Source organism: Phyllostomus discolor, chromosome 3 (assembly GCF_004126475.2).
Source record: "Phyllostomus discolor isolate MPI-MPIP mPhyDis1 chromosome 3, mPhyDis1.pri.v3, whole genome shotgun sequence".
NCBI lineage: Eukaryota > Metazoa > Chordata > Mammalia > Chiroptera > Phyllostomidae > Phyllostomus > Phyllostomus discolor.
In genome coordinates, this window is record NC_040905.2 from 204,121,665 (window position 1) to 204,147,859 (window position 26,195).

General features: G+C 52.8%; 1 protein-coding gene across 2 annotated transcripts in view; it reads right to left on the reverse strand.

Moving 5' to 3' along the window:
- The window catches only part of LOC114497325 (N-acetyllactosaminide alpha-1,3-galactosyltransferase), a 53,405-nt gene that overhangs the window by 22,851 nt on the left and 4,359 nt on the right, over positions 1 to 26,195 (reverse strand). For both annotated transcript variants that reach the window (XM_036022163.1, XM_028513034.2), the window contains exon 2: positions 3,195 to 3,307. The gene's annotated coding sequence lies outside the window, so the exon portion shown is untranslated. The remainder of the gene's footprint in view (positions 1 to 3,194; positions 3,308 to 26,195) is intronic.

The following is a 26,195-nucleotide window of genomic DNA, read 5'->3' on the forward strand; positions in this document are numbered from 1 at the left end:
CACCCCCACTGTGACTTTGTGACGGTCAGCTCCCCTCCCACTGTCCACGGCTCAGGGCCCAGCTGCGCATCGTGGCTGCCCCACTGCCGGGAGCCCGAGCTGGGTGGGGAAGAAGCCCAGGCTGGCCAGCCCCATCTTCCACCAGCGCAGGCGTTGGAAACCAGGGTCACGGAGGTCTCTGGCCTTAGTCTCCCTGTCCTTGAAAGAAGTCATCCAGACTTAACTTTCCACGACAGGCTTTCCTGATGGACCCAGGACGTGCAAGAGAAATCAGCCGCGGGCTGGAAGTCTCATTAGGAGCACATCTTACTGCACTGGCCCCACAGACTCCTTAAAGTGATGACTGAATGAGAAGATCACCCACCAGGACAAGTGCAATTGAACAATTAAAAAACAAAACGTTACCCACCAACACAGGTTGAATGCAGAGGCCTCCTTACCCAGAAGTCAATGAAGCCTGGTGTCAGGTCCCCCTGCAGACCGGGGTCAGGAGTGAGTAAGGCCCGGATGCTTCCCACAGGTGAGGGGTGGTCCCCTGCTGGGGCAGTCACTCCAGCCTCGGTGCCTGGACTGGGGCTGCAGGCGGGTCTGAGGGACTGACCCCACTATGTGCACACCCGCCCGGGTCCCAGTAACAGCCGTCCCCGGGTGGGCCTTGTTGCACACCCAGGAGCCCTCCACTTGGATCCCAAGGAGAAGGAGCTGCCCTGGGTGCTGCTCTGCTCCCTGCTTGGGGCTCAGGATGATAAGGACACTGCGGCCTGGCACCCGAGCCCTCCACCCCCGCCCCCCAGGCTGGACCAACAGCCGAGTTCCCTGGCGCTCTGGCTGGAGCCACTGAGCAAGAAACTGCCGAAGGACTTACAGATGCGCCATCACCAGTAACAAGTCATGAAGCCAAAAGGAACTTTTCTAAACTCTCAGTAATAAAAAGCAACCGCTGATTAACCGTGCTAGGGGCAAAAGTGACTTGTCTTTCTTTCGTCTCTGTCAAAAATGGTATTACAAAGTCCTTGTCAAACAAAGAGGAAACCCGAGGGTATGCAGCAGAAATATGGCAGGTGCATTAGACACCTACGTAATACCATTTTTACATTATTTTCACGTCATTATGCTTTCTAAATTTTATCCTATTTGGAGTATTTGTCAGTGTTTGTTATTTGTTGTGATATGTGTCCTCCCATTTTAAATGCAGTTGACCCTTGAACAATGCAGGGCTTAGAGGCACCAGTCCCCCTGCAGTTCCGAATCTGCCCCTAACAGCTGATGCCCCGAGAATTTAACTACTCATAGCCCACTGCTGACGAAGCCTTACCAATAACATAAATAGTCAATTAACATATATTTGTATGTTACATGTATTACATACTGTATTCTTACAATAAAGTAAGCAAGGGAAAAGAAAACATTAAGAAAATCATAAGGAAAATATACATACAGTATTTATTAGAAAACACCCACATATAAGTGGACCTGTGCAGTCCCAACTCGTGTTGCTCAAGTATGCATTCCATGCCTAATATTGTATTTACAACTGTGCATTCTTTTCTAAAGAGGGCCCTGGAAATTGAATAAGCTACGGGCCCTAACAACACTGGGATGCTCCCCAAATGAACCAGGCCAGGCCCTGGGCTAAACACTTTAACAGTAGTCTCTCAATGAAGTTAAGCCTCACAACAATCCCAGTCATTCCAGAATTATCCCCACTTTAAAGATATGAAAATGGAGGCTCAGAGAGGTTAAGTAACTTGCCTGGTATCACACAGCATAAAGTGGCAGAGCCAGGATTCAGGTCCCAGGCACTGGCCTCTGGTGACCACCATTTTTACCACTCTCTTCTCAGAAAACACGAGGGCCTCCCCATGGGCTAATCACTCAGGTTTCTTTGGGACATTCTCTCATTTTGCTTCTCATGATTATCACGTGGTGACTGGCTCAAAGCTAGCCAGTCACAGGCTAGCCTCGCGGAGGGGCTGGCTTCCCCTTTGCCCATCTGGCGAGCACTGGCTGTTCTGCCATGCCCGGGCACCTCCTGCGTGCCCGGTGTGGCTCTTCCTCTCCCCATCCGGGAATCCCTCACCATGGTCAGTGCAGCGGCTTTTGGATGAGGAAACTGAGCTTCAGTGGAGGCTGAGACGGCAGGGCTCACCCAGAAGGGGATGCCAATTTGAAAAACAGACCCTCTGACCCCCAGGCCCAGCTCCTGGCAGGGGGATGATGCTGGAGGTGAGGAGGGAGAGTGCTGATTTACCCAGAAGCCTCTGAATTGGTGAGCATAGGCCCTGGCTGGGTAGCTCAGTTGGTGAGAGCATTGTCCCAATACACCAAGGTTGTGGGTTCAATCCCTAGTCAGGGTATGTACAGGAAACAACCAATAAATGCATAAGTAAGTGGAAGAGCAAATCGAGGAAGAGCAAATCGATGTTTCTCTCTCTCTCACCCTCCCTCTAAAATCAATCAATCAATATTTAATAAATAAATTAGTGGGCATTATAGAGAAATGCTCCCCATTGGAAGAACTTCAGTACAAGTCCTGGGAAAACAAAGTGCATGGAAAGCTGTTCCCAGTTCTGTTTTTCATTACCAGGGCCAGGGCAAACACAGACAGAGGAAGCTAGCGAGCTAGCAGACAAGTCTCAGACCGCATGCACGGCCCAGTGTCGCGCCCGCCGTCACAAACAGAACAACCTGATCTCTGAGGTACATCTTGTCATGCCTCTTCTTGAGTCCCTTCAGGAGATCTCAAGCCTGGATCCAGCCAGACTGGCCTTGCTGCCTAGCCCAGACATTGTGCAAGGGGTTTTCCAAGAGAAATAAGGCAAGGTAAGTGAAGGGGCCACCAGGCAACAGGTCTCCGCACCCACCCACACACAGCGTAGTCCCTGGGCCAGGCTCAGGCTGGCCCTGCACCATCATGCTGAATCCCGCAGAGAAAACCCCAGGCCGCAGCCACAGCCCCAAGAGGTGCTGCCAGAGGAAGCAAAATCCACAGCATCCTGCCAGCTTCCGCTTCTCGATCCCATGCCAGGGAGAGGAGGACTTTGGCTTCTTCCAGAACTACTGAGAGGGGACCAGCAAGAGGTTAGGGGGGCAGCGAGGGTCCTCCCCCCAGGTGGATCCATGCCACGGCCAGCTCGCAGTTCCCCCAATGACCCCGACGAGGCAGAAGTAAATCATTTCAACATTCCACATACCTCATCGTCTGCTTCTCTCCCCGCAAAGTAAAAGGCAAAACAAAGTTCTGTCCAGCTCCGTTCTGCAGAAGGAGGCAGAGCTGGGAGGAAGGGAAGGTGCCGTGGTCTAGCTCCTGTCAAAAGAATAAACAGCTGTTTCAGGAACACCGGGGCAGACAAATCCCAGAGCAGCCCAGGGGCTTTGTTCCTCGCAGGCCCTGGGAAAGGGGCTGTTTATCAGGCCTGTTGACTCAGAGCTACACAGGCCAAGGCAGAGATGTTTCTGTCTGGGCCCATGAATGGCCCCCCCCTCCTCCATCAAGTGAAACTGCAGGCCCAAGCTGGGCCAGCTGCTGGTGAAGGGAAGGCCAGCACCCCAGAGAGGGATGCACAGGCTGCCCACATCTCCTCCTCCTCTGTGAAAGTGGGAACTGTTCTGAACCCAAACAACCCCAACGGACTGCGACTAGGAACGGCTGATGGAGAAGTACAAAAAATTAAAAATTAAAAATTATAAAATAAAAAAAAAACTTGTACATGCAGAGGGTTGGGTGAAGGATAGTGCCCTCAAGACTCTTGCTGAAATGCTACCTAAACGCTCCTCAGAGTGAAGCCAGTCCTCTGCATCCTTTGGCCTTTGGAAGCTGCTTCGTGTGAACGCTATTTTAATAGAATGTTCCGAGATCTCCCGCGCTGCAAACCAAGCCATAAGAACTTTAAAAGGTCATGAGGCCCAACCCGGCTCTTTGGCTGAATAATGCTTAACCCTTCCCACACCCACCTCCTGCTCCCAGAATAGAGTTTTCCAGCGGGAAGGGACCTCAGAAGCAGTGTAAGGTCAAACACCCAAACAAAACTCTTTCAAAAACACATGAAGTCGTTCTCAGAACTCCAGTGAGGGGAACAGAGGCTACGGAGCGCCAGCGCTGAAACAGGGAGGTGAAGCACAGAGAGCCCCCCGACCCCGTTCCTGGACACCTCATGGGAGTGCAGTCCGGAAACCCCAGACTAAGGAGAGGGGACAACCCCAGGAGGAAGGCACCGAGGGCTGACCCCACCCCCAAAGGCTGCCTAACCAGCATCGTCCTCTTGTTCTCCAAAGCAAATTAAAAAAAAAAAAAAAAAAATCCTCACCCGAGGATGTGTTTAAGGAGAGACAGAGAGAAACATCCATATGAGAGAAAGATCTATCAGTTGCCTCCTGTACCCACCCCAGCCAGGGGATCAAACCTGCAACCCACTACCTAGGTATGTGCCCTGACTAGGGGTCAAACCCGCAACCTTCGGGTGCAGGGAGGATGCTCCAACCAACCAAGCCACCCGGCGAGGGCTCCAGGGCAAATTTCACAGTGCCCTCCTCCGGGGACATTAGCTGGTTGGCCACAAGTAAAACGCACACAAGCTCCCCAAAACACGTGGGCTAGAACATTGGGAGGACGCCCGAAGCTGGAAAAGACCCCAGGCCGCTCTAGAACATTCCTAACTTTCCGGCCCCCGCAGGCCCCGCCCCCCGCCTCGGACCGTCCCCACGCTCACGCGGGCAACATGGCGGCCGCATGCGTGATGGCGGCCGCACGCGCTGAAGATGGCGGGCGGGAAGGTGGCCGGAGGTACGCGCGCCGTCTCTCGAGCAGCCCCGCGCCTGCAGCGCCGAGGCCGGCTGCTTCGGGACCCATGTGCAGCACGTGCGCGGCGGCCTGCTTCCCAGCGCCCGTCCCCTGCGGCGCCCCCGCGGGCACCCCGCACACGCCCTGCTGGGAGGGGCCACGTCATCCGCGGAGAGTTGCCAGAACGAAGCCTCGGTGACTGTGAGGGGAACTACTGGGTGCTCCCCCCCTGTCCTTGGGCGTTCGCCGTCCTGTGTCCCACAGGAATTACTGCTCTGAGCGACAAAGCTCAGAGGGCCCCACGATGGGACCCGTGCAGAGGCTGGCCATGCAGCGCGCCCGCGTTGGCCACTGGCCTGGACCACACACGGAGGGCGAGTGGCGGCGGGGGCCTCGCGACGTCGCCCTGTGGTCACACACGACTGAGCAGATGTTCTGAGACTATGGTCCTGCACTAAGGAGTCTCTTTATTTTTACTTTTATTTCTTTTCTTTATTAATTAATTTTAGAAAGAGGGGGGCGGTGCTGGGTGGGGGGAGAGATCCACTCCTTGTTCCACGTATTTACGCACCCATTGGTTGCTGCTTCTGTGTGCCCTGACTGGGGATCAAACGTGCAACCGTGGTGGCGCTCTAACCAACTGAGAAACCCAGCCAGGGCCGAGAGGCCTAGCCCTAACTGAGCCAGTGGAGGGATCGAGCATTTGAGTGTCAGTAATATGCCCCTGGACCACAGCGAGGAAGAGACCCTCCGCCTGGTGACCGCGCTCCCATTAGCGGAAGTCCATGGAGAAGTCTGCCCAGCCGACTGGACCCCGGATTCTCCAATGCCCAGCCACCTCCCACTGCCTGCAGAGAACGCTGAGAACGTCAATCGTCCCACGCGCACCTGCCGTGTCTCCAAAGAACCGCAGGTGGAACTCACTTTTAGCATTTCGAAGATGGTTGTGTATAGAAGGCAAAAAATCAAGTACGCTTGCATTGATAAATATTAGTCTAAATTATTTGTTTTTGTGACATGCACTGAGGCTTTTTAAACACAGTTACAGAAAAACAAAACCTAGATCCGTGGTGATCTTGGGATACTACACACAGCACTGAGAATGAACCAACCGCCGCTACTAACATCAACAGGGTGAATCTCACACGCACCCAGCACTGGGTGAAAGAAGCCCTGGATGTTTCCATTTATTTCAAGTTCAACAGCAGGCAACCCCGTCTGTGGTGCCAGAAGACAGGATGGGGGTGGTAGAGACTGGGAGACGGCCCAGAGGTACCAGGGGATGGGATGGGGGGTGCAGTCATGTTTCGTGAACTGGGTAGTGGTTCCCAGATGTGTCCACTTTGTGCAAACTCATCACACATGGGCCTTTTCTGCGTGTAAAGAATAAAAATGATCGGGAACCTTCCTGTTGAAAGCTGCGTTCCCTTGGACATGGTTTTCCCCTGACACTGGCTGCAGGGCCACAAGACGGTGGACAGCCCTGCCTTTTCCTTCACAAGGGTCCTCTGCCGCAATGCCAGGCACCACTAAATACCTCACTAGGGGGCCAGGGGAGATCTGTTGCATTAAACGATCCAGGAAATCTGGACCTGTGGTCAGTGGGAAGGGAAAGGCAACAGAGTTTGGAGGCTAAGGAGCTGGGCTAAGGTAAAGTGGTCCTTTTGACAAGCAAGCACTGATCGTGGGTCAGATGGGTCTCCCACTTCACCATTATAAAGCAGCCTCTCCTGTATCTCGGTGATCCTCAGGATCACCCGCAGGTGGTCAGGGAACAGTGGAGGCTCCGGGGGCCTCAGAGCCTTGCTCATGGCCACCAGCTGTGGGTCTGGTACTGCTCCTCCCCTCAGCTGCTTCCAGGGGACGTTCTACAGGTCCGTGGAATGAGACTCCAGGCTGTGTAGCCACAGCTGGACAAAGCCCACAGACTGGAAGTCAAAACACTGAACTTCTGGAGTATCCACCATGACCTTCCTCTTCCTTAGCGCTCTCTCATGCTCAGATTCTCAGAACAAAGGAGCCCACACTTGTGGCCATTCCTTAACTGAGACGAAGAACCATAGCAAGTGAGCTTCAGCCCTGCAGCTCTGCTGATCAGAGGAGGCGAGAGGCTGCCCAGGTAAGTGCGTGGCACGGTGCCTGGCAGGGCTGACTGATCTCATCATTCAATGGGTCACTAAGGCCCCTTCCAGTCCTAATAGCCCATGGGTCTGTCAGATAACAGCCAGCATTCGGTGCCTGTCCATCTGCCACATGCTGAGTCAGGGGACTGCAAGGCATGGGGGTTGTAGCCAAGGGGACTACGGCCTGGGTGTGCCCTGGCTTTGCGTCCCAGACCACCTCCTTCTGGGAGAAAGGAAGGTCAAGCCCCGCCCCCCGCCCCCGTGCTTACTGCTGTGAGGATATTTCTTGGCAAAGAGTACCACAGACCAACAGGTTGCAAGCCACCACTATTTGTTTAATCCTAAATATGTTTGGGGCACTCACGAAGGACAGTCTGGCCGATGCCTGTGTGTGATGGAACAATTTGGTTGGTTTCCTCCTCTGTGTGGGGGATAAACATCATCCCCACCTCCCGAGTGGGTGAGGGGGCTGCAGAGTGTGGTGGGTACAGGCATGCACTCTGGGGCGAGGTTGGCTGGGGTTGAGTCCCGGCTCTGCCCTGGGGCTGTGCAATCCTGGGCAACTTTTCTCTGCCTCTGTCTCTACACCTGCAGCCAGGCGCCAGATTGCAGTGGGTCACGGAATGAACCTCAGCTGAGGAAGTGATGTCAGTAAACATAGGGACCTCTTTCTTCCCAGCATGGGAAAGGGTCGGGGAGAGGGTGCCAGCTAGAGAGAGCCTGGAGAGAAAGGGAGATGACCCCAGAGTGTACTGTCGGCAGCGGGAACCCCTTGATGAGACAGAGCCGAAGAGAGGACAGGTGTAGGAGAGCAGCCCTGCGGGGGAGAATGCGGGGTGTCCCCAAGACAGGCAGAAGCTGCTTCCCCTCGTGCAAAAGGGAAGGAGACAGGATGGGTGGGTTGCTGATGAGTTTGAGGGAGAAAGTAGGTAGTTGACGAGCTCTAATCCACAGCAGCTGAAGTACGGAGGACAAAGTGGGTGGGCTGCAGGGGTGGCAGACAAGCTGGGGGGGCGTGCAGAATCATCACTGGGGACCCTGGATCCTCACTGTGCTGAGGAACCCGTCAGTGACGGTAGGCCAAGGGAATGACATGATTTGCTTTATTACAAGAATTGCATGGCTGCTGGCTGAAGGTGTGTGGGAGAGGGAAACTCTCCAGCCAGGGGGGGCCAGCCTGGTTGGGGGTGGGGGCTGCTGGCTGGTGTCCAGGTGAGAGAGCGGAGGCCCGAACAAAGGGACTGAGCTGGAAGACAACGTGGCAGCCATTTGAGAGAAACGAAGGAGGGGCGCATCTTGAGATCTTGGGTTACACAAAATCACTTTCACGCTTGGCATAACTGTCACCTTCTTGGTGAGAACTTCCTGGATTGAAAATGACTTTCCTTTTGTAGTGTAGCTATTTAACTTTTAACTTTCTTCCTCTACCAGCATGTCAGTGGTATGGGCGGATACTTCTGTATGCTTTGCACCATGTGAAAGTAGCTATGACAGCACCTGGCACTCACACACCTTTGCAGGCGACACACAGGCCTCATACTGAATGTACTGGGTGCTTGGCACCCGGGCGTTCAATACTACAAACTACTGAAAATGGATGGCGGCAACAATATCAACAATGATAGTGAGCGAGGGGATCAAGGGACTGAGACAGACACGAGTCTGGAGCTACTCAAAGTGTGGCCACGAACGCATCCCCTGGGAGCCTGTTAGAAATGCACAGCACCGAGCCCCCCAGCCCCAGCAGATCGGGATGCCCAGGGTGGTCCCGGGAATCTGTGTTTGCCGAGGTCTCCAGGTGATCCCTGTGCTCCTCCAACTTGCCAAACTCTGTCCTGGGCTGGTTCTCAGGCTCCCGGTTGGAAAAGGGGAGAAGATGGTGTTGCCGTTGGTGGGAAAACGCAGTAGCAGGGGTGGGGGGTGGGGGAGCTGCTGAGTTCCTTTCTAGATGTGCTGAGTTGAAAGAACCTGCTGGAGCCAGTTCGGCAAAGGCGTCTTAGAGAGACAGCCCGGGGCGCAGCCCGATTTGGAAGTTGCCAGCAAGAGGGCAAGAACCGGCAGGTCCGATCTGTGCTTAATGAGGGCAAGCAGGGGCGTCCTTAATGGGCACCTCCCTGAAACCTGGGTGAGGGGCACAGCCCAGAAGCAGGAGAACGAGAACAAAAGGGACAAGGTGGGAAAGGCTGCCAGGACGCAGCGTGCGGAGCAGAGTCCAGTCTAGACTCTGAGCTCGCCGGCCTCCCTTCCCACTGAGGCGCTCCCAGTGGACCACCTTGGGTCCCATTTGCCCTCAGAAGAGAGAAGGAGGCCTGGGCATGTGCCTGGCAAGGGTGCAAACTTCAAGGGCTCCCGGGCAAACAGAGGTGTGGCACAAAGAGGTTCTGTTCCCAGCTCTGCCACTGGCTTCAGGCACCCCCTGCTGCACTTGACTGATTCCCACCCCACCCCCCTCTGCTGGATGGAAAAGTTGGGCTAGTGTGTCTTACTCGGCACCGGCACTGTGTCTCAGTTCTGGGGTTCACGCCACCTTTCCCACCCAGCAGCAGGCTCTGGGTGAAGACGCCTGAATGGGATCCGTTGGTGGCCCTTGGATGGAGAGAGGGCACAGTGGGTAGGGAGCCCCCCGTCAAAAGGAGTGCTGAATCCACGGCTTATGGGGCTGCCTTCGGAGCTGCTGAGAGTCAAGTTCTAAAGACGCCTTCTCCCTCGGCCGAAATGGGAGGCCCAGGCTGGTCCCTGTCCTCCCTCCAGCAGCCGCTAGGAGGCAGATACAGGCTCTCAAGGGGCCAGCTCCCAGTCCCAGCCTTGTTGCCCACCCCTGGAACCCCCCCTGGCACCCCCAGGGCCGGCCAATGGCACAGTGTTCTAGGTGACCCGAGAGGAATAAACACAGCACTCTCATAGCAGACACTCAAGCTGCAAGCCCCTCAGGCTTTTACAGCAGTGGCCATCTGTCAGCTCTCCCAGTGTCCCGCCAGCCAGCCTCCCAAAGCTGGTCACCCCATTTACGGGACCCGTGCCAGACAGCCTCTGCTTACAGCCTTCTAGTGATGAGGAACTCACCACCTCCCTGGCCCCCCACCCCCCGCCCCGCTTCATTTCTAGACTATTCTGATTGTAAAACACATCTTTTCAGTGTGGAGCTAAGCTCTGCTTCCCAGAACATTATTAATAATACTGAGCCACACCAGCCAAGACAACCCTGCACTTTTAAAGTCCCCGTCAGGTAAGAGAAACACGTGTGCCCGCAAATCCCAAATGCCGCCTGTAGAGCTCAGCTACTGCCAGCGTGCTGCCGGGCTTGGCACTGAGCCGGGCTGCACGGCGTCCACTGGCGGAGGTCACGGCCCCTCGTGTAAAAATCAGGGAGACAGAACAAACTGCTTTCCCCAGGGCAGCTCTGGTTTACACCTGCTGCAGATCCGTTCACAGGTTACTGCCTTACTGCCCCCCTCACTCCCAAAGGTATGCCTGTCTGGAGGGTGAATCACAGGGTCACTCTGTAACATAAAGAGGGTTCAGCCCTGGCTGGTGTGGCTCAGTGGGTTGAGCACCGGCCTGTCAACCCAAAGAGCACCGGTTTGATCCCAGGCCAGGGCACATGCCTGGGTTGCTGGCCAGGCTCCCATTTGGGGGTGTGTGAGAGGCAACCCTTTGATGTTTCTCTCCCCTTCTTTCTTCCTCCCTTCTCTCTCTCAGGAAACAAATTAGATAAATAAATAAAATCGTTTTAAAAAATAAATTTAAAGAGGGTTTGGTGAAGTCCTCTTCAGGATCTTTTCCTGATTCTAGGATTCAGGGCTTGGGTTTCCTTCCTCCTGGCCTCTTGGGTACCCATCTCGGGCATCCGGAGTCTCTCCTGAGGCTGCTTAGAGGGGCACAAGCCCCATCCCTCCTGATGCATCTCTGTCCCCGCTCCTCCCTACACCTGTGATGGGAGTGTTTCAGCGTGCGCTGCTTCCACTGTGCAGGCCAAGAGATCATCAAAGTCTAACAATTGACTGGAAAATGTTTAGGTTGTTTTGTCTTGGGTTTTTTTTCCCCCTCTACTATATTTTCCTGGGTTTCTTGTAATAAGCTGACTTGAACATGAAAGGCCTTGCAAGAATTAGTCTCTAATGATTGGTTTCCAGGAACCCTAGCAATAAACTCAAAACAAAACAGAACAACTCTTAATTGAGTCCACCGTGGAGATGGCTTTTCCCCACCTGTTTCTGAAATGGGACAGACCTGGGTTCAAATCCCAGTCCCCCTACTTGTTTGTTGTGTGATCCTGGATAAACGACCTCATACTTTCTGAGCCTCAGTTTACTTATCTTTGAACCAGGGATAATAATTCCTTCCTCCTTGGGTTGTTGGAAGGATGGCCAGGAGCATCTGCAAAGTTCCTGGCACCTAGTAGGCACTTAGAAAAAGGCAGCTTATACTATGAGCACCGTGTGCGCCTCATCGTGGGGCAGGAGGCAGGAGCGCACAGAGGTCAGAGCCTGCGTTTGCGGCAGGCCGGGGTGTTGATGAAATGCATCACCGTGGGCAACCGCTTGAACCTTCCGGGCTCGGTGAAGTGAGAGCAACAACGCCTCCCCGCTAAACTGCTGTAAAGGAGATATGGCCACAGAAAGTGCTTGGCATAGGGCCTGATGCTGGAGCAAGTGGCCCATAAGTGGTAGCTACTCAATTCTCATTAATGATTATTCCAGAACCCTCCACCTCACGGGCTCTGGCACCACCTGCTCTACGTCCCCAAAGAGTCCACGATGTTCCTGTGTCCTAAAAACAACAGCTCGCTCTTTGTACAGAGTGTCTCTGAATCCTCCGGCCAGCTGGAGCGTCCACCGCAGCCTGTGAGGCTCTCGCCGTGTGCAGGGGATGAGCCTGGTGACTTGCCCAAGGTGACTTCGCTGGGAATGGAGCCACGAATTCTTCCAACCTCCTCCTGCCCCACAGAGAGTCTGTGAGTCACTGATTCAACGTTGAAGGGAGTTATGTGTTCACTGGTTCACTCTTTCACTCAATAAATATTTTTTTAGTGCCAATACTGGCACCTGCCATGTGCCGGGCACTGTTCGGGCTGGTAGGTCTACAAGGATTAGCCAATATGTCCTCTAACGGGGAGCTAAGCCCAGAACAGAACTTTCACACCACCAAAGGCATGCTGCAGCTGAGGTCATCGTCCTGTGACGGCAATGACAAAAGACGCCGGAACATTCTGGCACTCGCTTACTCTGAGCCCCACGGATCACACACGCCACTTTGCCCACGAGGCTGGAGGGACATCCTCACTACCCAGGTCCCTTTGTGTTACAGATGAGAAAACTGAGGCATCAAGGAAGAGAAACGACCTGTCCAGGCCACTCGGCAATGACAGGAGGAGCCCAGAGCTGGCACTCAGGTGTATGAACCTCTCCCAGACCAGCTGCCTTTTAACCACAGCACAGGAAATGGATGAGCTCAGGGAAGGGGCTGGGGGCTGCAGCCAACGGTCTCCTTCCTGAGTCTCCGCATCTGGGCCCACCTGAAAAAGTCCCAGAAGCATCTGCCGGGGATGGCTTCCCTTCCCACCACTCTTGCATTATCTGGGAGTGCCACGGAGAGCTTTCTGATGTGCGTGCAGAAATGCCACAGAATAAAAGGTGACCAGTGGGTGGACTGAAGATAAGCGAAGCATCCCATTCAGAAAGGACACCCCTCACTCAAACATACACATAAAATAGCTCAGAAATGGAGTAAAAACACCTACATACACGCCCCACTTAGGAAACATCACATGTGTCTGTTACGAAGACTGTAGTTTGGAAGCCCTGACTGGACCCCACTGCCTCCGCCTTCCCCATGGGCTTAGCTCCGAGAGCTCTGGGTATCACCTTCCCTCTTCATGGCTTCTGCATTCTTCACTGAAGTGTTGGCAGCTGTAGCTGCCCTATTGTTCCTCTGCTTGGCACTTGGGGCTGAGAGGCAGCTTTGGAGTTTTTCCCCTCTGGGTGTGGTTTCTTGGCACTCACTGTGGAAAGTCTAGAGGCTGCTGTGTGTGTGCGGCCCAGGCTGGTTATGGCTACAGCAGCAGCTTGCTGAGCTGACGTTAGCAGCGGCTTGCTGAGCTGACTTCTGCTAGGCACTGAAGGGCATATCTCACCTGCGGTGCTCCTTAATGCCCTATCAAATGTTTCTGGCTTTCCACCTTCATGGGAGGATGTCATTTCCTGGTCCCCTTGTGGTTGGGTAGGCCCATGTTACTAGTCTGACCAATACAAGTGAGCCCAAGCAACTCATTGCCAGTGCAAGACTCTCTAGGGTCCTTTTCCTCTGTGCCATATAATACATTCAAGAAGGTGACTGCTCCATCAGCTGCCTCCTTGAATGAGGAGCACAGCCCCCAGCTGACCCAAGATGCTCTTATTAATTAGAGTAGGAAATAAACTTTTGTGGGTTTGGCCCTTAAGATTTAGGGGCTGTTTGTTACTGCAGCATAACCTACTCCATCCTGACTGATACACTGCCCATCTCACAAAGGATAGGGCATTCTCTAGATATTAGTCTACCCACTTCCCTATAAAACCTTTACCTTCCTCATCAAGAGAGGCCTACAGGAATAAAGGAAAGTGAAGTAGAAGCAAGATCATTTCTCCAATGTCCTGTATAAATCTTTTTCTCCTAAGCCACAAAGAAGGGTGAACATTCGGCCTAATTTGAAGGAGTGAGATGGAAGCTCAGAGTGTTGTTCTCTGTGGCCTCCCTTTCCTGTGAAATAAGGAGCAATGTCACAATGAAAGCAAGTGGGGCTAGCAGCTGGAGAGAGGACCCTGACCACAGATGAGGACACAGGGTGCCAGGCAGCCCTGCAACCCTGCTGAGGTTGTAACAGAGCCAGCTACATGGTCCCATTCAGCAGTCCAGGGGCAATGGCAGAGTCAGCAACTTGCTGGATTCATTGGCAGTCAGGGACTGACTAGTGTGGGGGTGGGCCAGCCAGAAAGTCAAAGAGAGGGAAGTGGTTAAACACAGAGAGGGACATGTGATTTAACTGGCTGATGGGAGGGAAGGAGGCGGAGCTCACAGCATCCCTGTCAAGTAGATTTGACTGTTATCCCCATTCTACAGAGAGGAAAACCGAGGCTCAGAGAGGTGGTATCGCTTGCCCACGCTCAGACAGCTAAAGTCAGAGCCAGAACTGCTGCAAGTCCAGCTGGCACAAAAGCTTAGCCACTCCCCATTTTACAGATGACGAGGCATCTCGGGCTGAGCTGAAATCCTGCTCCCAGTATCAATATTCTAATAACTATAGTTCAATATGATTCGTTTCCTCTATAATCCTGTTTATTTTACCTTTTCCACTTTGAGATGTTCTCAGAAGGGGTCTGTCTGCAGGTTTCATCAGATGCCACAGGGGCAGTCCACAGCCCATGCACAATCAAGGTTGGGAACACGGGTGGAGGCAGGTGCCAGGGTTCCAGATTCTGTCCCCCATCTATGCCACAGAACCCAGACTTCCAGGCTGGTACCGGGTGAGGGGCCCTCTCCCACCTCCACGCTGGGTGGGCATGACTAATAGCTACGTTAGCCCATGTATGCGACGTCAATCCGTAAATATCACAACTGCTCTGACCGCAGCACCGTGAGCCCATGTGCCACATTCATCGTAATACACAAGCCGCTTGTTTCCCCAGTTACAAAACAAATCGCAGCCCTCAGTGTGCTAACCAGAAAAGCATCAGTTGTTGATCACAACTCGGGGTGGGTGACAGAAGGGTTTGCAGCGGCCACATCTGGGTATGATGCCAGCTGGCCCCCACCCCAGACTCTGCATCCCTGAGCCCTGATTGGCTGACCATTCCCCACTAGACTTGCTTTCTTAGCATCTGCACATTGACTCAGTCCAGGTAGGAGTCACATAATATCCCCTGCTGAATGTGTTAGAATTTTATAAAGTAAGTTCCAGGCATCCAAACAGATACACCAATCACAAACCAGGCAGAGCCCTCTGGATTTCAGACAACCGGGGCTACTGAGGGACACAGCAGCCAGGGCCAGCGCTCTCTGCTCGGACCAGACAGCTGCTCTGCTTGCCAGCTGGCCAGGGCCCAGTGCGGAGCCTCGGGACAGTGCCGGCCTTGGCATTGACCCGATGGGCTGTGTCACCTTCTGCAAGTTGTTGACGATCTGAGCCTTGGCTATGTTATCCTCCAAAGAGGGGGCTACACCAGATCCGAGTCCAGTCAATAAGCAACCACAACACACCCACTGTGTGCCGGCGCCACAAGGAAGGCAGAGGAGCCTGGCCTCCATGCAACGAGCTCTCACACACACAACAGAAAGAAGTGCTGGGTGGGGCTGGGAGTGCCACGTCGTGCTCTGGGGCCGCAGAGGAGGGAGTCAGCGGCCCCGCATGGGGCTGTGCGGCCGGGCTTCAAAGAGGAAGAAGCTATTTTTGAAGTAGGCCCCAGAGGGTGAGTAGGAGTCCCATGGGTGGGGTTGCAGGTGGGGACAACCACCTGCAAACTCAGAGAGGGGATGGTGAGCACCGCGCAGGGCCCAGCCTGGTCTTTCCCTACATCCCCTGCTTTGAAGCCCGGAGGAAGAGTTCTGAGAACCTGTGTTTTTAACAAGCTCCGTAAGTGGCTCCAGCATGCAGGCCGTAGCTGCTTCATGTGGAGGAAAGAAACGAATGCGTGTACAAAAATGAACTTGACCCCAGGGAAGTCCCTTTCTCTCTCAAGATGTCTACCCATCTTTAAAGGGCTGGATCAGCCTGGTGGTTTTCAAACTGCATTCCAGAGAAGCCCAGAAGGGCCCTGGATCCGGCAGGCTCTCCCTGTGGAGGAGAGGACAGGCCAGGAGGGCGGGTCTCCGAGCGCCCATCCACCCTTCTTTAGATCTTCCCCTCCTTTTATCTGCTTGTTATTACACTGTGCTTTCATCTGGTACTTTGTTTGTAGTCAAGTATCCCTGGCTACAAAGAACGTTTAAAACCACTGCCTTGGATGACCCCCAAGAATCCCTAGGGAGAAATTTTTAAATTCCGTGAAGGCAGGAACCTATTTTTGTTGAGGATTTCTCTAACAAGTATGAACAGGGCACGAGGCTGTTTACCAGAAGCAAATTATTTTATTATCATAATTTAAAATGTTTTGCTGTGATCCAGAAATCAGAGTTGGGGCGGGGGGGGGGGGGGGGATGTGGCATAACAATGCAATGGATGTGAAGCAACCTTTAAAAAAAACAATGTTTTTGAAGAATAGTTAATAAATGGAAAATTAAGTGAGAAAGTCACACAGAGTTGTACATAGACTTTGGTCCCAGCTATAGGTGTTACACATCAAAGTTACTAGACGAGAGGGCGGTTCCTCAAAAAGTCCAACATAGAATGACCACATGACCCGGCAGTCCTACTTTGGGGTTTGTATCCAAAAAGACCAAAGCAGAGACTCAAAGAGGTATTCGCACACCGATATCCAACCTGCATTATGCACCACAGCCAAAAAGATGGAAAACAACGCAAATGTCCACGGGTGAATAAATGGATACACAAAATGAGGTACACACATACAGTGGAATGTTATCGAGTCTTAAAAAGGAAAGAAACTCTGACAAATGTTTTACCGCGGAAGAATCTCAAAGGCGTTACGCAGAGTAGACTAAGCCATCACGTAAAAGAACAAATGTCGTATGATTCTACTTTGATGAGTTACCTGGGGCGGTCAAATTCAGAGACAGCAGAGTGTCGAAATGGTAAGTCTTATGTTCCCTGTACTTTACCACAATAAACTCCACTCGTGGGGCACTAGCGCGGAATTCCCAGCAATCGGGCTATGGCCAAGGGATCAATGTACCCGTCCTACCTCTCTGCTTTTCCCAGTGAGAGCACATCACTTCTAAAACCAAACACAACGCTGTTTCATCACATAAACCCGGCGGTTCTCTGACACGTTCCAGAAATGCATTGTTGTCATTTATGTAAAGGCAAGCAACACTTTCTGTACTTTAATAGGAACCAAGTTCAAGGACGGCAGCTAAAGTATGGCCCAAACTACTCAGTCAAAACAAATGACAGGCAGAGTGGTCCTCCTTGCTAAGATTAGTCGTTCCCGTCTATATTTAAATAAACTTCAAATAAAAACGGAACCAAAATAAATCTTCTAATAAGCCTCTCGAGAAGTTGTCTGGCTTGAAAAAGCTCAAGCACAAACAGAAGAAAGAAAGAAAGCTACCAAAACGTGGGGAACCGCCAATGTTTTTTTAGGTTATTAACTCACTGCAGCTGGGAAAGGGACTTTGTCGGTGAATTTCTATTCCCTGGCTTCTGGAAAACGCTATTGTGTAGAATGAATTCAGAATCCAAAGGGTGGCCTGGGATGGGAGTAGAAGGCAGAAAACTGTACTTGAACAACAATTAAAATTTAAAAAAATAATAAATTTAAAAAAAAAAGAATCCAAAAGGCAGCCCACCATTTGTATTCACTGTAAATCCATTTCTTCCAACACGCCCCACCCCAGATAAATGTGGAACAAATATTTAAAGAATATTGGGTTGGCCCTGGCTAGTGTGGCTCAGTGGATTAAGTGCCAGTTTGTCAATCAAAGGGTTGCTGGTTCGATTCCCAGCCAGGGTACATGCCCAGGTTGCAGGCCAGGTCCCCAGTGGGAGGCATGTGAGAGGCAACCACACACTGATGTTTCTCTCCCTCTCTTTCTCCCTCCCTTCCCCTTTCTCTAAAAATAAGTAAATAAAATCTGGAGGAAAAAAAAGGTTATTGGTTTGTAGGGCAGCCAGGGTGTCTGCCCTCTGTCGTTAGCCCCATGGGGTCCCTCTGCTCAGGGCTGGCCCCAGGGCAGACAGACCAAAAGTAGCCTCCAGGAGAAGCATGCTGTGGCTACACCCAGGTGCGGCCCCTCGTTGCCGGTGTGACCTCAGGCAGTGTCCTTTGGGGTCTCAGCGCCCTCAACCGAACCAATGGGAAGAAGGGCATGCAGGGCCGTCCTTGCCGGCTTGTTGTGAGGGTTAAATGATGCTGCCCGAGTAAAAGTGTCTAAGACGTTGGATGCATAGTAGGTGTGCATAAACTTCCTTCTTCGTTTCCTAGACGTTCACTGTCCAAGATTCCTTTGTGTCTTGGTGGGGCGCTGGAGGGCGTTGGCGCGTACCTAGTGTGGTTAACGCTGAGTGGCCGAATGCAGGATCAGGGTGACTCACTGGGATGGAGACAGGATCCTGCAGACTTGGGGCTCGGGGACAGCCCGCGGGAGGCGTGGGAGGGCAGCCCGACAGCCGCACGGCCGGCTCCGGCTCCCACACTGACTGGCAGGCCCAGGGCCCTTTCACAAGCAACCTGGGTGAGATCCAGGAGCAGGAAGGTGGACTCCACTTCACAAACAAAGACACAGAGGCTCGGAGGGGTTCAGTGTCATATTCAAGGTCACACAGTTAGGAAACAGTCAGTTTTAGGGTTTTCTAAAACTCCCCTGGCATGGGCTGGGGAGAGCTCCCAGTCATGCCAGCTCTGCCACTGGCTCCTTTATTTAGTCAGTTGTTTACCTCCGGCCTCTGTCCTTTAAAAACAATAGGTTTCCAACGTCATCTGCAAAATGAGGCTCTTCCTGCCTGAAGACCTTCGCGTGTGTCCTTTCCCCTTCCTGGGACACATTTGCCCAGCCCCCTCACAGCCGCTCACCTGTCACTTCGTCCTTTCAGTTTCAGCCACAGTCACTTCCTCAGTAAGTCACCCCATATTCTTCTGATTCTCCTGGGTGACACCTGGTTTTGTCCTGTAGGGCACTGACCGCTCTCTGGACACACATGTCCAATCATCTGAGCCCCAGAATCCACGGTATTCGTTGTGTGTTGATCCAGTAACTGTTGATTCAAAGGCCAGCTGTCTGGTCTTCAGTACCCTGCCCTCCCCATTCGCCACCCCCCCCATTCTCTGAGGTTCTCATCTCTGAAACATGGAAGGGGGGGTGGGGTAGGCTGGGGCGCCTGCTAGATTTCTGCCAGCTCACACAGTCTGTGAGTCTATGATCTCAAAAAAAAAAAAAAAAAATCAACAACGCAGAAAACAAACCCAAACTGCGGTGATTCTGGTATGCTTTGTGAACTGACAGGTTCGTGTGTTCTCTGGGCCTCAGTTTCCCTATCTACAAAACAAAACACTTAGGCACAATCTTCTAGGCTCTTTCTGTCTCTAACAACTGTAATTCCTAAAAGGAGGGCTCTGCCTCCCCCTTGCCCTTCACCTCAAGCTCCACCTCAGCCCAGGCACACGGAGAAAAAAGGTGACACCCAGGAGCATCGTAGCAGCTAGTTTCTCTGCAGCATGGGTGGCTGAGGGGAGAACAGAGTTTCTGGACTTTGCAGCCCAAGCCAGGACTCCGTGCCCAAGACCTTTCTCAAATGGCATGGGGGGAGGGACCTTGTGGTGTCTGCTGGGCCTCCCGGGGGCACTGCCACCCCGGTGTATTCCCAGAAGGCCCCACGGCAGATTCAGCAGGTAAACGGTCTCGGGGATGGTACCATGTGACTTTACTCTGATGCTTGACTGAAGGTGATAAAACCCCAAGACAGAGCAGAAGGTGAAGCGCAGGACTCCTGGGCCCCAGCAAGGCCCTGTGTGGCCTTCTGGGAGCTCCCATATCCCCCTGGGCCTGGGTTTCCCAGGGGGCTCCAGCTGGGGCCATGCCAGCTGCCTGATCCCTCTGATGTCTTTCTCTCTGAAGAGAGCGTAAGGGCTGTGGTAAAGGGCACCGTCTCCTTGCTCATGTCCAAGTCCCAAATCTTCCGCTCACCCTGTGGCCTGAGAAATCTCTGAATCTTCGGGGTCCTCATTCGCCACACTGGGGTTTCTGGGTGATGAAACCCCAGGCAGGGTCCCTGTCAAGCTCCCAGAACAGTGTCTGGGGTTCAGTGAATGCCCAGGTAGCGTGAGCTGCTATTGTTTCATAATTACTCTTGCTCTTCTGCACAGCCACGTCCAAGCCCCAACCCTCAGAGGAAGCAAAACATGAACCTCAGTGTGAGCCAAGCGTGGCAGGAAACGGGAACTGTAGGGGAAGGCAGAAAATCCTGGGATGCTGCCCCAGAGCAGACGGGTTTAGGGGCAGCTGCGGCCTCGGGCTGCCAGGCCCCAAAGCCTCTGGCTGCACTCAGGCCCAGGACTGCAGGGACGGTCCAGCCCATCCCCAGCTCGCCCTGGAGAGGACGTGCCTTCGGAGAGGAGAGCACTGAGACACCGGAGATGCGGGTTTGTTTATCTCCGTGGCTGCTGCCTCTGCCCTGTGCCTCGCAGATAAAGAGGAGGCTGGACTCAGTCATCTCAGACCCTACAGATGATTCCATCTGATGGGACTGTTGGCCTCTCACCTCTGGGGACCTGGAGGTGTGGGCAGCACCCCCTCCCTGGGGCCCTCAACGGGAGGCTCTGGATCCCTGCCCAGACCGTGAAGGCCAGGGACTTCCAATGCCAGCTTCCGGCAGGCCGGCCGCTGGGAGAAGGGAAGTAGCCGTGAAGATGTGCCCAAGGGCATGCCTCTCAACAGGTGCTGCAGGCAGGTGCTGCAGACAGGTGCTACAGACAGGTGCTACAGACAGATGCTGTCTGCTCTTCCACGAGGAGGCGTGGAAATCCGCAGTAATTCATTTTTGTTGTATTTTACCAAAGTATCAGTCCACGGAGGATTGGAAAGGACAGAAGGAGGGAAAAGGGGTTCTTCTACCACACGGTCTTTAGACACATTGTTCTGCCCTCTGGGGCCACCCCACTTGGCTCCAGTGGGCTCCACATTCAAGGTGGAGATGGGGGTCCCTGACTCGCTAGAATGACTCCCCCCCCCAGGCAGAACTCCCTCCTGGACCCTAGAGCACCTCACCCCGCGGCAAAGGCACGGGACCTTGCAACATCTGCCGCCACTGAGGAGGCAGGGAGGGCCTGGCTTCTGCTGGGCACAGCCCCGAAGGCCGGGCAGGGAACAGGCATGGACACTCAGGGAAGCCCTCTGCCCTCAGTGTTCAGAGCTGTCCAGAGGGGAGGAATGAAAACGAAGAACCGGGGCACTGGCTCCGCCCCTCTTTGTTAGGGGCAGAGACTTTTCATAGCTAAAGGGGACTTTGCGGGTTTCTGCTCAAACCCTTTTCTTTGCCCTGGCTGGCGTAGCTCAGTGGATTGAGCTCGGGCTGTGAACCAGGCATCGCAGGTTCGATTCCCAGTCAGGGCACATGCGTGGGTTGCAGGCCATGACCCCCAGCAACCGCACATTGATGTCTCTCTCTCTCCCTTCCCTCTCTAAAAATAAATAAATAAAATCTTTAAAAAAATTTTTTTTAAAAAACCTTTTCTTCTACAGATGAAGAAAACACTCAGGGCAAGTGCGCCTTAGAACACAGACAGGTTTGAACCCTTGCAGGCTCCAGCCCTGCCTCCATTCATTCGGTTAGCCTGTGGCTCCTGCAGGCCCACTGTGTGTACGAGTGTCCTAAGGCCTGGGGTTTGGTGCTGAACCCAACATGGAAGGTCTCTGTTCCCACAGAGCTCACATTCTAGTTGATAAATAAATAACATTAAAATTTAACAAATAGTTAAATAAGGAAATGATTTGAGGCGGTAAAAGGGGCTATAAAGCAAATCAGAGACATCGACAGGTCGGAGTGACTGGGGCGAGGTGGGGTGCTGCTGTTTGGGGGCGGCCTGTGTGTGCTGGCATCTCTCTGGGGTCCCCCAGGACCTCCCCAGCCCGCAGCGTGCTGGGGCTGGCTCACGCTGGCTTGCCAGAGCCATTGGTAAATTTTCAGGAATTTGGCAAGCAAGTCGTTCAACAGAGCCATTATTAAAAATTAAATTATATAAACTTACACAGCCGTGATTAAAAATTAAACTTATGACTAAATGAATTCTGTTAAGAAGGAAATCATCAAAACTCATCGCTTCCTAATTATTTCACAAAAGTCTCAACTCTCGAGGTTGCAAAACCCTACTGTATCCAGACCTAGTGGAAAATAAACAGTGCACTCCCAGTTCCTCAAGTGGCGGCTGGAGACTGGTCACTGTGGAAACACTGGTATGGTGAAGAGCGGCACCTACCACCCACCAGGACTTTCCCTTTTTGAAGAGCTGGTCATGACACATGCCGCAGCCCCTCCTCGGCCCCGGGCTCCCACTCAGGCCCTCCATGTCTCTTCCACCTGTGCCTTCAGCCAGAGGCTGTGGTGGTGCAGCCCAATTCTCTGGGGGGCGGGGGCGGGGCGGGGACCGGGCCTGCTGTCACATGAGTGTGAACTTCCCTCTTCCTTTTTCAATGCTTCCACTGCCAGAAAGCAAATCTGAGGTCTCCCAACAGATCTGTCTCTTCCTGCAAGAGAATGCTCTTCAATGCTATCTCTCAAGAGTCTGTAAGATAGTGATTCATTGAGGTATTTGTTTTTGATAAATTAAGTCCTGTGGTGAGTACCCAGCCATTAAAAAATATAAAGGGACCCTAAGGAGAATCTCTTTACAAATGTGTACGGTCACTTCTGAATTCCTCTAGATTTCCACGTGCTGAGCTTCCTTCCTTCAAGACATAACTGTTCTGCTAGTAGCCGAGTTACTATTGTTTCTCCAAAGGTACTATTATTTCTACTACTAGTAACGATAACAGTGCCCTTTATTAGTAGCACATGTCAAGCACTAGGCAGTTATATTATTTCTAAAATCCACACCAACCCGTTTTACACATGAGAATATTGAGGTTCAGTGGTTTAAGAACTTGACTAAGACCAGGCTGCCCCTCCAAGAGGTCCCCAGAAGGCTTTTCCCTCTTGCACTCAGTCCTGGGGCACTTTACACCTGCAGGATTCTGTGGCACTACAGGTTCCCCCATTTCCGGTGGCTTTGGTGGACTTTGTGACTGCCGAGCTTGGTGGCAGGAGCCCCCACCCCCTCACCCCTACACCCCCACCAGAGCAGAGCGAACCAGGTGTACTTGGAATGCAGGAAAGCAGCTCAAGTTTGACCCGTTAGCAGCTTTGCATCCTAAAACAGGGGCATGACGCTGGCCGGTGTGGCTCAGTTGGTTGGGTGTCGTCCCATAAAGCAACCATTCCTGCTCAGGGTACTCGCTTGGGTTGTGGGCTCAGTACCAGGTCAGTGTGCATTCAAGAAGCAACCGATCGATGTTTCTCTCCCTCTCTTTCTCTCTCCCTTCCCCTCTCTCTAAAAATACAATAAACAAAAGTGGCATGAAGACGAGAGCACCCAAACTAGGATGGAATTAAAAACATTTATTAACTACATTAACTAATCACAAGACCTGGCTGGCCTCTCTCTCTGCGGCCTCTTCCCATCTCGGCTTCTCGCTGTCTCTGGCTGACTTCTGTCTAAGTAGCGGCAGGCAGGGTCCCTCTCATGGGCTGGGATGGATCTGTGCCCCAGCGAATTCTCTGGAGCTGCCCCCACCTTCGAAACCACCTCCCCCCACCAACCCACCCAAGTTTCCAAGCCATACTATGGAGTCAGAGTGGGCTCTCCTGCCTCAGTTCTGCCACTTTATTCTTGAAAGACTTGGACCAAAACAGTACATCTCTAGGCCTGGGTTTCCCCATATGTAAAATAATTCCCAATTTGGTTTTTGTGAGGCTCAAGCAAGATGGATCTATGGCCTCGCTTTTCAAACTGTTGACTAGGGTAGAGAGCTCTAATAATAATTTTATCATTATTTTTCTGTTTCCCCCTGGCTCTTGCTGTCAACCCATAGCCACCAGTCCATCTCTCGCAGGGTCCATGTTTTCTACCCAACCTGGCCACACCATTCCACCCTCCTGACCACATCCACCCGGAAACCTCCCATTCCTCCCACTCCCCAGACGGGTTCTCTCCAGGGCTCTCCTCCTCCACCTCAGACCCCTCCCTCTCTCGTGGGGACCTGACCCGAGCGGCAACTTCGTGGTTTCACTCCCATTCACAGCTGCCGAGGTCACGTGGGCTCGGAGAAGAACCACAGGAAGCACGCACCAACCACCCAACTCCCTTGCGAGTGCTTGCATGGGGTTTCTGGGTGCTCACAAACGTGAGCCCTAGGCCTCTCCGATCTGCACCCCACTGCCACCAACACCTCTGCTTTATAAGAGGCTGTTTGGGGTAACGACAGTGCCATGACCCCAGGAGCTCAAGTCCGGGCAAGTCCACGGCTGGTCTGCATGGCGTGCAGCTGGGTTCCGCGGCCTCCACTGTGGGATCGGACACACAGAGCAGACCGGCTCTTGGGCCGGAGATTTAGATGACATAGTTTTACTTCCTCTTTTTAGAACTAAAGGGCTTTTATTTTATTTTTTAATTTTTCTTATATTTGCCAGGGCTTTATTGAATTTACTGAATTTAACCAATGGGGTGACACTGGTTAATAAAGTGATACAGGTTTCAGGTGTACAGTGCTAGAATGCATCATCTGTATATTGTATGGTGCGTTCACCACCCCAGGTCAAGTCTCCTTCCATCACCATTTAGTCCTACTCTACCCTCTTCTACCTCCCACCCTGTCCCCTTTCCCGCTGGTCATCTCCACGCTGTTGTCTCTGTCTACGAGTTTTCTTTGTTTGTTTTTTTCCTTAATCCCTTCACCTTTTTCACCCAGCCCCACAACCTCAACCTGAAGGACTTTTAGAAATAAGTCTGGATTGAGTATACTAAATGATGACCCCCTTGCTTTCAGTCCACGGACCAAATCTACCTCACTCTGACTTCGCCAACTAACCCACCTCGACTCCACTCCTCTAGGCTGGAAGTGAGGTGCCTTGCCCCAGGTCTGACAGCCACTGAGGACACAAACTCAGGCAGCGGCCTCCAGAGCACACTGACCCCCCAGAGCGGGTCACGTAAAGAGTGCCGTGGTCCTGAGCAGTGTCCCCTCGAGCTCCAGCAGCTCACAGTGGAGGAGGAGGGAAGAAGCAACGACACCCAACAGAATATGACTGGGGCGGTGTACTGGAGTGAGCCCAGGGAGCTGGGGGAGGGGAGGAAGGGGAAGTACCTAACTCATAGGAGGCAAAATGAGAGATTGGTTTCACAGAGAGGAGGAGGATGAAGCTAGCTCTTGAAGGATGGATAGGAACAGCAGGTGGGTTGGGGAGGAGGTGAGGAGAGCATTCCAAGCAGAGGGAGAGGTTGGGGGGCGGGGGAAGCCCAGAGGCATAAAGCCAGGAGAGGGCTTCAAGAGTTACAGTAGCTCCTTGAGGCTGAAGCAGAAATTCTAAGGAGGAAGGTGTGAGGTTGAAGAGAGATTCAGAGAACAGCTCATTCAGGACCTTAAATTCACCTGAGGGGGTATATACTTTATCCTGAGGAGGCTTACAGAGACTGAAAGACCCAATCAGCTGGATGGCTGGAAAGAAGACTTGAGTGAAGAGACTGCACTAGAAGGCTGGAGTGGGGAACGGGGAAGGCAAAGAGCCAGGGTCTGGGGTGGAGAGGAGCGCACCTCAACTAAGCAGGAGCTGTGGGGACAGAAGTGAAAGCACTATTTGAAGAGTTGTTAAAGGGGTAGGATTAACTGAACGACCTCATAGATTTGACGATTTAGATGCAGGGGGGCAGGGCAGGCAGGTGACTCCCAGACAAAGGGACCATGTGTGCAAAGATATCGAGACTTGAAAGGGCACTGCCATACTTGATAGCAATTGTACCAACTTGGAGTCTGTATGGTGGGGGTTGGTTTAGAGAGATAATTGGGGACCTGTATCAGGGAGTTAACAAATCTATGTGGTCAACTGGGTTATTGTTCCCAAGTATCATTCCCTGCCAAGAGGCAGAGCATATACCTCTGCCCCAATGATTTTGGGCTTGGTCGAATGACTGACTTTGACCAGTGGAATGTGGGTGAATGTGATAGTGTTCCAGTGCAGAGTGGGGGCTTTAAGAGGCATCGCATCACCTTTCCTCCAGCTCCTGCTGTAGAAGTAACATGTACTGGAGAGAAGTCGCTCCTCCAGCCTGGGTCTTGGGACGAGATAAATGGAGCAGAGCCATAGAAACCATGCAGCTGCAACCGCCCCACAACTGTCTTGCAGTGTGAGCAATGACTAAACCTTTGTGGTCAGGAGTTAAGACTTGGGGGTTGTTTGTTATGCAGCACAGCTGCTCCAAGAGCTAACTGATACACAATATATATGTGAGATAAGGGAGCAGATGGTAAAGAACCTTACACGTCATAATGAGGAGTCATGCACGTGGACAGTCAACAGAGAATTGTGTCGTTGATGAACTCTCTCCCCTTCATTCGCTGACATCTAATCTCAGAGGTGGAGACAACCGTCCTCCTTTCAGAGCCAACCCCCC